The sequence below is a fragment of the Petaurus breviceps genome, unplaced genomic scaffold (assembly GCF_028583685.1).
Source record: "Petaurus breviceps papuanus isolate PSGF00001 unplaced genomic scaffold, PetGlider_PUasm1.0 176, whole genome shotgun sequence".
Lineage (NCBI taxonomy): Eukaryota > Metazoa > Chordata > Mammalia > Diprotodontia > Petauridae > Petaurus > Petaurus breviceps.
Window position 1 is genome coordinate 26,077,278 of NW_027185771.1, and position 12,081 is coordinate 26,089,358.

At 39.2% G+C, this 12,081-nt stretch overlaps 1 protein-coding gene across 1 annotated transcript in view; it reads left to right on the plus strand.

Moving 5' to 3' along the window:
* The first annotated feature begins 88 nt into the window (after positions 1–88).
* The window catches only part of CDH8 (cadherin 8), a 527,584-nt gene continuing 515,591 nt past the window's right edge, over positions 89–12,081 (plus strand). Inside the window, exon 1 of the mRNA XM_069085836.1 lies at positions 89–467. The gene's annotated coding sequence lies outside the window, so the exon portion shown is untranslated. The remainder of the gene's footprint in view (positions 468–12,081) is intronic.

The following is a 12,081-nucleotide window of genomic DNA, read 5'->3' on the forward strand; positions in this document are numbered from 1 at the left end:
GGGCTGCTTACATGAATTTCCAAGCGGTAGACCTGCCTCCGAGATCAGCCCAATAAGAGCTGTCAGGGGAGGCTCCCTGCTCACTTTTCCACATCACTTCACAGTTACATTTGGCAGGCAGGAAGGCAGGCAGGCAGGCCGGCCCGCGCGCTGGAACGCTCAGACCCTGAATTAGTGGATTTATTTGGAATATCCCCGCTTCCTTGGAGCTCTGCTGCCGCGGCCACCACCACTGATTTGAGCAAAGGGAGCAATACTAAACTGCACTTTACTCTGCGGGCTCAGCAACCTAAGAGTGGAAGTACCCAGCCTCTCCTCCAACATCATCGGCATCAAAAGGCATGAGAGAAATCCGGAGGAGTCTGACCATCCTTCGGGGGCTGGACAATATTCTCTTCTCTCAGAAGCCGAACCAGCGCGTCCATTCGTGAACTGGGTGTCATCAGTCATCTCGGGTCCCTGTAAGAGTAAGTATTATTTTCTTCTTTTTCCCCATATCTGGGAGGAGGGAAGGGGCACAGGGGATAGGAGGAGAATCTTCCTTTTCTGCTCTTTTCGTGTTACTTCCTGGACCTTATGCAGGGTTACAGGCTTTACAGGCTACTTCCCTTAGAATATGTCCCCTAGTCAAGAAACAGGGGCTCTAGGCTGAAATTTCCAGGCTCATTCATTCGCATTCTCTAAAAATCCCTGATTAATGGAGATGTCACAGAGCTGCTGCCAGTCGGGTTTTCCGATCGGTTTCCGCAGGAGGATCAGAAGGAGTTTTGTCTTTCCGGATGCCCGGCACCCCCAACCTACCCCGTTTCTGTTGGCTTTCTTATTTAGTCCTAGACACCTCGGGGTGCTTTCCTTGGTACACACAGGGGCTGCAGCCACGCATTGCCATGCATTGCCATTCCCGTGCAGAGAATAGAAAGCACTCAGCAGCCGGCTATGGAATCACTGGGAGACAAGAAGCAGAGGAGGCAAGAGAGGGGAAGCCCCTACACCAACCCCTCCAACTATCCCTCTGTCTACGGCAGATACTGTTCCTACTTACTTCCCCGGGAGGTGAGTAAACCTGCAGCAGAGGCGAGCCGCTGGCCGGGGCTGGAAGGGAAGCTGCGGATGGAAGTCGTCTGAGGAGCGGGGTTTTCCCACAAGTGGCATCCCCGCTCCCGTGCCCGAGACTCGTGGGGAGACGCGGTGCCCACCTGAAACTTGGCGGCGTTCCCCAGCGCGGGCGCCCGGGCTAGAGTAAGGGAGCCCAGCTCCTTTTATCATTTTGACCGCAGACCTGCAGGCTAGCGGGTTAAAACATCACCCCAGTGCCTTGAAAGAGAAAATAGCTTATCTATCCCGCTTCACACCTCAGCCTAGGTATTTCCCCATTGCATCCTCATCTACAGCTACTTCTTTCTCTCCCCAGGGCTGTGATCTGGGCTCAGCTCCGGATTCCCCAAGGCAGCGCAGTGCCAAAGCCAGGGTCACGCCGCCGGCTGCCCCTACCTTAGGGCGCACTCAGGCACTATCTCCGCCAGGGTAGGGCCAGCCCCTCAGGGCTAGAAAGGCGCAGCCCCCTGCAGAGATTGGGGAGGGGGTGGGTGGGTGGAGAGAGAGCTAGTGGCCAGCGGGCATCCTTGCATTCCGGCTGGAGCGCGTTAGAGCTCTGCGGCGACTTGGGGAGCTAACCTCCGAGCCCGTCTGAGCCTGGAGCCGCACCAGCCTTCTACTTCAAGGGAAACCCAGGGGCTACTCGAGGGCTTCCTCCCAGAGAGAGCTCTCTGCCAGGGGGAGCTAGCGAAGGTTTGGAGTGAGCCATAGCCCCCTCCACGATTTAGAAAAGGGGGCGCTTTTTTGTGGGTGTTTTCCTGCATATGTGTATGTATGTATATGTATGCCAGTGTGTGCACGCTGAGTGTGTGTAACAGGTTTAGTACAATGGAGCCCATATCTACAGTATTAAAGCCAAGGCTGAGAGACAGAGAAAACGTGCAACCAACACGGATACCAACAGGTACCCAAGACTTCTCTCCCCTTCCCAGAATTAAAGCTACCTCCCCTCTTCTCCCTTACAAGGTAGTCACAGACCTATAACTTTGACTAGAGCGAACCATTGGCGAGTGGATAGGCACATAAATGACTAACCATTTGCATCCATGGGGTATGGATGCCAGATGTTTGCTTGGGTTGCTGAATGTAAGAAATCAAACAACATTAATTGTTTATTGTTGCAAACGTACAACATTAGTCCTTAATGGAAAAGCAAGCTGGCAGCTGCTCACTTTAGTGCCAATTAAAGGATATAGCTGACAATGAAGGGAGCAATGGACAAAGGAGGCTTTCAACTTTATCATCCTCTTGTGAAGATTCTGAAAGAGTTTCTCCCTGAATAGCAACGATCAGAAATACCTCCATGTGACTGACATTTGAGGAGATGTCCACACAATCAGATTCACAGTCCATTTCCCGAGACTGGCTAACCAGTAAAAGGTTGTTTTAGATGGAATTATCTGAAGTTAAGCCAGGTTGGAAAATTAAGATGTATGCATGTGTGCATGTACCTATGTATGCATATCTGTGTATTCAGACACCCTAAAGTAATCCAAACCTCAGATAGCTGTTAAGTCAAGAGCTGATATATATATATATATATATATATATGTATGTATATATATATATACATATATATCTATATATCTTGCAATCCAGGAGCCTCATCTTTCCCAACACATAGGATGCTTTCTAAGTGGCTACATAGCCTCATCTCTAGGCTTTATGATAGGAGATTTTCAACTGAAAAACTATAGGTGGGAAATAGATATTTAGGCAATATTCAAGTATAGGATTGTCTCTCCATTCAAGCTCAAGGCTGTACCTCACTGAATGTAAAATGAGCCATAGCCTTCTATTCTAAACACAGCTGGAATTTTTGCCTGGTCATTCATTTAGTGAACTGTGCCCCATCTCTGGGCTTAAATACAGCACAAAGGGTTTTCAAGGATCTCATTTAGAATTTTTTGGGGGAGTGTATTGAAAAGATTGATAGATTAAAAGATACTCTGCGAAAGCTGTTATTTTCTGAAAGTGCTTGTCCCTTAATAATCAGACAACTAGCATTCCTCCCTTCCACCTAACCTCCCTGATACCTGGAGGAGAAAGAAATTTGGGGGAAATCCCTAATTTAGCAAGATGTCTAAAACACAGCAGTTTCACTCTGACATTCTATTTCTTTGGGTCTGAAGCCCCTTAGCCCACAGGTTCTTCATGTTGAAAAGATCAGGGATATTAAATCATTTTGACCTTGGTGAGAAGGATGGGGGGAGTTTGGAAGGAGAGAAGTGAGGAAAAACCCCATTATAACAATCTGAAAAGGAATCCTCAGCCTCTGTCTCTGGTTATTGCATGCCTAGCATACCATTGTATCTTCACTATTCTTGTTCCTTAATACCTATGGAAGGATTGTCGGAGTAGCCCTGTTAACATTTAAAATTACTTCTTTGTATTTTATGACAAGAAAAGGAAATACAACCTCTAACAATTTATGAATGAGTTGAACTTCTTTGAGTTATAACAGTCATGCTATAGTTAATGTTCTGTGGAACTGTAACCAATTCCAGGTGAATACATCAGAGTGATCGACTCTGCATTATGGGCTTTTCCACCATCAATGATCTTACTCTAGGTTGAATTGTGAACATAGTAAAAGACCTTTATGTAATTAGCCTTAGTTTCAGGGCTTTAATTCTCCACACAGACACTGCAAAACTTTTTTTATTCATTTTTTAATATTAGGGGCATATACCCACTAAACCCTTGAAAACTTGTGAGAATATAATCTTAAAAAGTGCTGATAGCAGGATGGCAACTCTACTTATGTACTTAAACATCATCTATGAAGGGAAACACTTCCACCCCCCCCCCAAAAGTAACTTTATGTTAGTTGGTCTATTGTAGTGCTGTGAAGAAATAATATTTATCTAGAACAGCTCCTCAGGGATTAATGGTTGAACATGCATTAAGTATCTGATAAGTGCAGAGAGAAACTAAAAATCATGATTGGTTCAATGAGGCAACTTAATCTGAAGGAGAATTGTATGAAAGGTGGGGACATACATGACAGTATTTGAAATTCATATCGCACTCTGAAGTTTCCAAAGCCTTTGCCCCTCCATGGCCTTGTGAGGTAGATTTTCAACATTATTATTATTATTATTATTATTATCTCCATTTTATAGATGAGGAAACTGAGATTCAGAGAGGGAAAATGCATTGCCCATTTTAATATAGCTGATAAGCTTTAAAATCAGGACCTAAACCCAGATGATCTGGCCCCACATATAGACCTTTCTCTTACAACAGGATGCCTCTATAGAGAGCTGTTTACCACATATAAACCATATAGTCTTTCATCTTAGACTACACACCAACTTTTTAGGATTTGGACTTCCCAGCCTATAGCATTCATTATTGCAGCAAAGAAATACCTTCACCTTTAGAAACATATACAATGATTCACCTAAGGAAATTGTTCTTGACTGCTGGGACTTTCAAGGTAAGTATGCTTTTGCTGTTGAGGAAGAGGAGTCCAATTCAAATGACAAAGTAAATCTTCATCCCTGATTTTCAAGCCTGTATCAATATATTCTGATTGTAGTGAATGGAAAGTTTTTTTTCCCCTTAATGGTCCTCATTTTCCTATGCCTTGTTGCCATAGAAAAGGTAGCATAGCTTGCAGCTTTATCCATATACCTATTTGAGGAAATTTAGCCTTTCAAAGCTTTGGTTGTGCCCAGAAAAAAATGACATTCAAATTTACATTTTCACTATTCTTTCCCAGGCCTTCAACATAGTTTTTAGTTTGACAAATGGAGGCAAAGTCGTAAGCATAGTAGCTTTGCAATTACTGGTCCAATTGGAGTTTGTAAGGCTTCCTTTGGAAAATATTGTGCTCACTGAGGGCTCCAAATATGCACTTTAGCCACTTTCCATTTTGTCAAAAGTTAAGTATGTCAGGAGGGGAGGAAAACAGACATATCCCTCTGCACTTTCATGCTCCCCTGGAAGAGATTCACTTTGTTTCTGAATCTTGAAGGGAAAGAAACCTTTGAAGAACTGCTGTTTTCAGTGCTATTGCTTAAAAGGGGTAGCAGGGATCCATCCATCCATCCATCCATCCATCCATCCATCCATCCATCCATCCATCCATCTGTCTGTCTATCTATCTATCCAACTATCTGTCTATGAGTCTCTTTCCATCTGCCTGTCTGTCTCTATGATCTTTTCACTATCATCTATCTCTGTCTATCAGTCTTCTGTCTGTCTATCTATCTATCTATCTGTCTGTCTGTCTGTCTGTCTGTCCATCTATTCATCTGTCTATGAGTCTCTTTCCATCTGCCTGTCTGTGATCTTTTTCACTATCATCTATCTCTATCAGTCTTCTGTCTGTCTGTCTGTCTATCTATCTATCTATCATCTAGCTCTGTGTATCATCTAGCTAGCTAGCTATCTGCCTATTGTCTATCATGTATCCATCCACCAATCTATCTATCCATCTATCTCTAACCAATTCCTTGAAAACATGATTGGATGATTCCCTTATTCCTTTAGTGATTTGCATCCTAGATTTTATCTGACCTTCTTTGCCATTATGCCTGCCTAAGTAAGATGACCTTTTATTGTTTTTGTAACTCAAGGCAAGCTCAGAAAATTAGGATTACCTAGAAGCACCAGGAAGATTGCAGATCTGCTCTAGCAAATAAGTGCCTGTTTGGGGAGGGGTGGGGATAAAAAGCAAGCCTGATTTTGAGATGACGCCACCTTTGGAGTACTGGGGTTTAATTAGCCAAAAGGTTGTTAGCCCTTTATCATTTCATTCTCAGTGAAAGTTACCACGAGAACTATATTGCTTTTGAACTGTGGGCTCCTGCCTCTGGGATCCTGTTTCGAATATAACCAAGGAGAGAAAATTAGTTGAACCTGGCAACTTCAAAAGGTCAGAAAAGAAATAAGTTTAAGGGATGCCATTTAGTTACTTCCCCTATATGTTGCTGCCAACTAAATCTTCACAACCATTGTGTGGCCCCAAACTGTTGCCATTAAGATTTCCTTTTGGTGACACAGGAGCTTTTGTTTTCAGAGTAAAAGGCCACATGTAGTTTCAAGCCATAAACAACATTCTTGTCAATTGATTTTGACTTGCCTTATGTCCATGTTATATATGTAGGCAGAGAAATATAATTTCATTTTCAATATAAGTTGCTTCTAAGCAAGCAAATAATTTTCTGGGAAGGAAATTTCAGATATTGAAAAAGGAGTTGGTAACCCATCAACAGATTGGTATAGATAACCATTACTTTCCCTTTCTTAGTAGCTCAGGAACATCCAATAACCTCCAACTCAACTAGGGAAACTTTGGGAGTTTTTCCATGCTAGATTTTTCTAACTCCATGGATATGTTTTTCCTCTCCATATAACTTGCTAATGTTTGTTTGTTGTACTCATCTTACATGCAATTAATTTCACCCTCTTATTCCCCAAACCCGTCTCTATCCCTTTAAAGGTGGAATGGGAATTTTACAATTACATAATCCAGATAGAGCGTTCTAAAAGTAAATAGATCTCAGAGACTAGACTGACATAGAGGACATTGAACTGCATGTGTGTGGTCCCAAGCTACATTTGGCAAAAATAAAAATGACGTACCTTTACCTCAGTGTATAAGAGAAACCAAACTTGAGACATGACTGATTTTTCTTTTCATGACAATGTCTTCTGTGTTAGCTTCCTCTACTACCTCCTCTTCCCCCCTTTTTTATCTTCAACAAAAAAGAGTTTACTTTGTCTGTACATATATGAGCTAAAAGCTTAAGGTTTCTGGAATCTGTTATGTTATTGGGCATTGATCTAAATCAGCAGAACTATCCCTAAAACACCAAAAAATCAAACAAAAATAAGAACAAAAACAAACTTCTCAGTCCTCTAAGGTGTGGTTTTATTTTTTTCTTTTTAAAAATAGCTTAAAGATGTTTGAACATCAATGCAACCTATGATTTTGTTCTGGTTATTTCTATAGCGTGAATGCTTTATTATGATTTGCAACTATCACTAGAGAACTTGTTTTCATATATTTTTTTTCTTTGTAGGTAAATAAGTAAATATAAAGTTTATTGTGCAATTTTTTTAATATGCCTAAACATCAACAGTATAAAAAGTGTTCAAAAATAATGCAAGATGAATTTATGGGGGAGACAAGGGCAAGTGGAATGACACATTAGGTTCAATAAGAGAATCGTTCTTTTCATTCAGACAAAGTAATCTCTATAATCCTTTTAGTATGCAAGATGTGAAATGGAATTATGTTGCAGTTCACTCATAGGACAGCTACAAATAGGAAAGAAGGTGATTTTCTATCTGTAAATTTCAGCTTGGAGGAGAAATGCTGGGTCTTTTCCTTTTTCTATGAAAGTGTAGCTGTGTACCTTGGATAAAATCACTTAACATCTCTGTGTCTGGGTTTTTTTTTCCATCTTTAAAGCAGGGATATTTTCCCCCTTGAGATGATTCCATTTATAGGTATTTTGATGGGAGGTGCAAACACACCCTCGGAGGTCTTGATAGTGTTTCATTAACATGATTCCTATGAGAAGATAAAATACTGTTTTAGAATCTCTCCAAGCAAATTTCTTTCTCTTTGTGATGAGAGTTTTATGTGTGATATCTCAATATTATTTTTGACAAATGATACACCTATAATTTTTCCTATAGTTTGCCAGAATAAGTAGGTGGAATTTTTTTTGAACTAGCAATATTTTTTTTTTAAGGAAAGGAATTATAGGTAAGATGTTTATAAGGATAGTAACTAGCCAACATTACTTAATAATGAAGGTGCTAACTCATTATATTAGAAGTTTGTTCTTCATTTCAAGCTCAGTATCTGACTCTTTGACCCAGGATAAGTAATTTAACTGACTTGCATAGGTTTAATATTGATAAGAATAATGAATGAAACTATAATTTTATCAATGTAGGGAAATTCCAGGTGAGGTAATGCCTTTTATAAGTGCAGCTCAGTACTTTTTCTGCAGCTTAGAGACTTAAAAAATGGCCTAAACCACAGAGAGCTTAAACAACTTGTCCAGGGTCAGATACCTAGTATGTATCAAGTGTCTTTCTGACTTTTAGACTGACTCTCTGTCAGTCAATTAGTGTTTATTCAATGCTTATTACATACCAGACACTGAGCTGATAAGCACCAGGGATATGAAAAAAAGTCAAAAGAAAGTCCCTGCTCAAATTAAGCTCAGAGTCTAATGGGGAAGACAATATGAAAACACTCCATACAATTAATATATATATACAGAATATGTTGGGGATAATCTCAGAGGAGAGGCACTAAGATTAAAGAGGGCTGGGAAAAGCTTCTTGCAGAAGTAGGACTTCAGATGAGGCTTGAAGGAAGCCAGGAGGCAGAGATGAAGAGAGCAAGATTGTTGCAGGCATGGGGAAGAGTCAGTGAAAATGCTCAGAGTGCAGAGATTGAGTTTTGTGTGTGAGGAACAGCAAGGAGACTGGTAACACTGGATCAGAATACCTGCAGGGGAGAAAAGTGTAAAAAGGGCAGAAAGGTGGGAAAGGATCCCTATCTACTACTCCCATCTGCCTCTGGGACAAAAGGAAGTAATGCCATAGTTCTGACTTCTGTCACCCAAAAGTGCTACTAGAATAAAATTAATTAAATTCTAAAAGAATGCTGAATTCTTTAGAAGATAAGTACCATATACTAAACCTCTGCTTATGATACCCACAGAACCTGTTCACTTTTTTGCCATTAAGTTTTCCCTTAAGAGGTGGTGTGACATAGCAGAGAGAGCATTGCACTTGGGGTCAGAAAACCCTGGGTTCAAATCCCATGTCTCTGGACAAATTGCTTTTTGAGTCTCTATGTATTCATCTATAAAATGAAGATGATAATATCTATGGTAATCACCTCATAGTATTATTGAGGGGCTCAACCAATATAACATATATAAAGACCTTTTCAAATTCTAAGGTGCATGTGTGTGATTATTACCTGGACGTAATATCTATATATTACATTTTAATGTTTAGGGAAATTGCAGTAATCTCCACACACACAAAAATAAGACAAATATATTGATTTGTTGTATCAAAGAATACTAGAACTGGAAAGAATTTTAGAATTTAGAATATTATAACACAGGGCGTTTTGAGCTAGATCTACAGGGGCCTTTGTAATATATACATTAGACCTGGAAAGGCCATTGGAAGTTACATAATTTAATCTACTTATTTTGAAAAAAAATAAGTAAATAAATAGATAATTAAAGAAATAAAAGAGAAAGAAGAGAGAGTGGAAAGAAAGAGAGAAGGAAAAGGAAACGAACTCCAGATAAGTAAAATGACTTGCCCAGGATCACATAATTTGACTCTCAAATAGAAATGATAGAAATTATTACCAATCTAGAATTTATGTCCTAGTTTTTATAGTCAATTTAAAATGAATAGTCTAAATAATAAAACAATAGTATATGTATCTTTCTTCTGACCAAAAGAAGCTATGGATGTACTAAGACTTGTAGAAAGAGTAGAGACTAAGAAATTAGATGAATATACAGAACTCCAGATATGTTGTAAATCATTGTAATGCTGGCTAACTTTCTTTAAGTCATCAATTTAGTCAAATTCTTTAAGAAATGTAATCCAAATATGCATAAAATGCTATTTATTTTTTTAGATTCATTTTGGATTACTATATACACATACATAAGCACAAGGGTCATTTAGGTGGTACAATGGATAGAGTGCATATCCCAGAGTCAGAAGACTTGAGTTCCAATCCAGCTTCAGACACTTACTAGTTTTGTGACCTTGAGCATGTCACTCAGCTTCTATTTGCCTCAGTTTGCCCTTCTGTAAAATGGAGTTTGTAATATAGTACTTACTTTGCAAATTTGTTGTGAAGATCAAATAATATAATATTTGTAAAGCATTTAGCACAGTATCTGGAATATAGTAGGTGCTATTTAAATAAAATGTGTGCATAATATGTGCACATAAATATGTGTGCATAAACATCTACAGTGTATTATTATGTAATTATGATAATTAATAATCCAAATATTATGTTAATTATTTAATAATTATTGAGTTGACTCTTAATAACAATTATAATTAAAATATTAATAATATATAGACTATATTTATATGTAAAATTATATATATGGAGTTTCATTTATTATATAATGTTCCCTCACATAGATTTATACCTAATAGAAAGTAGGCAGTAAGATCAAGATTGTAATAAAAAAAGGACTTGGTTAAACTAATTAACTGAATTAAAGACTGTTAAATGTAAGAACAGTCTTCCAGGTGCTGGTTGCTTGAGGCATTTAGGTGGAAAATGTAGTCATTTATACTGATTTGGAGCTATGCTTTTGAGTTTTGTACTATGATTGTGAAGAGTCAAACTATCTTTGAAAAGATATTTGAGCATCAAATATCAAGTGCAGAACACAAGCTGAGGGGACTAAAAGAATTTATAAAGTACGTCAGACAACATTGTGAGTTCATGAGTTAGAAGCATGAGTTAGAAGAATTTACTTCTTTAGGGAGAGTGATACATCTAGGGGCAAAAGGAGATTGTTTCTAACTCTAATAAAAATTACAGATTTGAAAAGAATATAGCAGTTGTGGAGAAAGGCAGTACAGTATGAGAGGGGGTGGAGAGGAAAAAAAAGCCAACATGAAACTAGCCCAAGTTTTATTGTTAGTACAACCAACGATGGTGAGAGGAGAAATCGCCAAGGGTTCTCAAAAGGGACACTGGTATACTTCAGTAAGCCAAAGGCAAGCAAGAACACAATTCTCAGTTTTCTGATATTAACAACAACAACAACAAAACAAATTTCTCGAGCATCATAAGGTTTACACAACATTTTCCACAGAACTGTCTTGTAGAATAGATCATTTGAGCAAAATGAGACTTTACTGAGTTTCCCAGAGAAGGAAGCAAGGAAGGGAAGAAGGAAGGGAGAAAGGGAAGGAGGCAATGGTGATCACTTCTAACTTTGTGATCTTGGAAACTATCTGTATTTCTTTTCTTGGCCATAACATAGGAGTAAAAAAGCAGCATCTCCCTGACATGGTTGCTTTCCCTTTCTCCCTTCCTTCATTCTTTCCTTGGGCAAGTCAATAAAGTCTCATTTTCCTCATGAAAGGAGGGAGGGAGGAAGGGAGGAAAGAAGAAGAGAAGGCAGGAAAAAAGGGAGGAAGGAAGGAAGATGAGAAAGGAGGAAAGAAAGAAGAAAGGGAGGAGAAGGAAAGGAAGAGAAAAAGAAGGAAGAAAAAAACATTTATTAAACACCTATATATGTCAAGCTCTTTAAAAATATTAGGGAGGAAGGAAGGCAGCATTTATTAATCACCTACTATGTGCTAAGTACTTTTCAAATATTATCTCATTTGGTCCTCACAACAGCCCTGTCAGGGAGTTATTATTTTTTTTTACTCCCATTTTATGATCAAGAAAACAAATACAGACAGTTTCCAAGATCTCAAAGTCTCATGAGGAGTCCAGAGATTATGAATTGCACTCCTCTTCCCTTCTGAGAAGACAAAGGGAATTCTTTTCCCCCTACAGGAATGTGAAGATCAATGATAGTATAGAAGAAAGTGGGTTTTGCATGTGTTTCTATAGATGATAACAAGATAAAAAGAAATGGTATGCTGGATGGGTCTTTGGGAGAGGGCTGGGCTGTGAAGGAATAGCAGTATTTTTATTTAAGGAACCATTGACATAAAATTCTCTTTATGACAGGAAATAAAAAAAAAGTTAATGCAATCTTCTACTGCATTACTAGAAACAGGGTGTAGGGAGAATAACAGTGATTGCTCCATTGTACTTTGCCTCAACCAGACCAAATCTTAGTAGCAGAGGTTGAGAGTCACAGGGACATCAGAGGTCCTCAAGATCAATTCCATCACTTAATAGGTGAGAAAACTGATTTAGTGGAAGTTAAAAACAATCTCCCAAGTTCACACAGGCACTAGTCATTGGAGGTAGGATCTGAACCC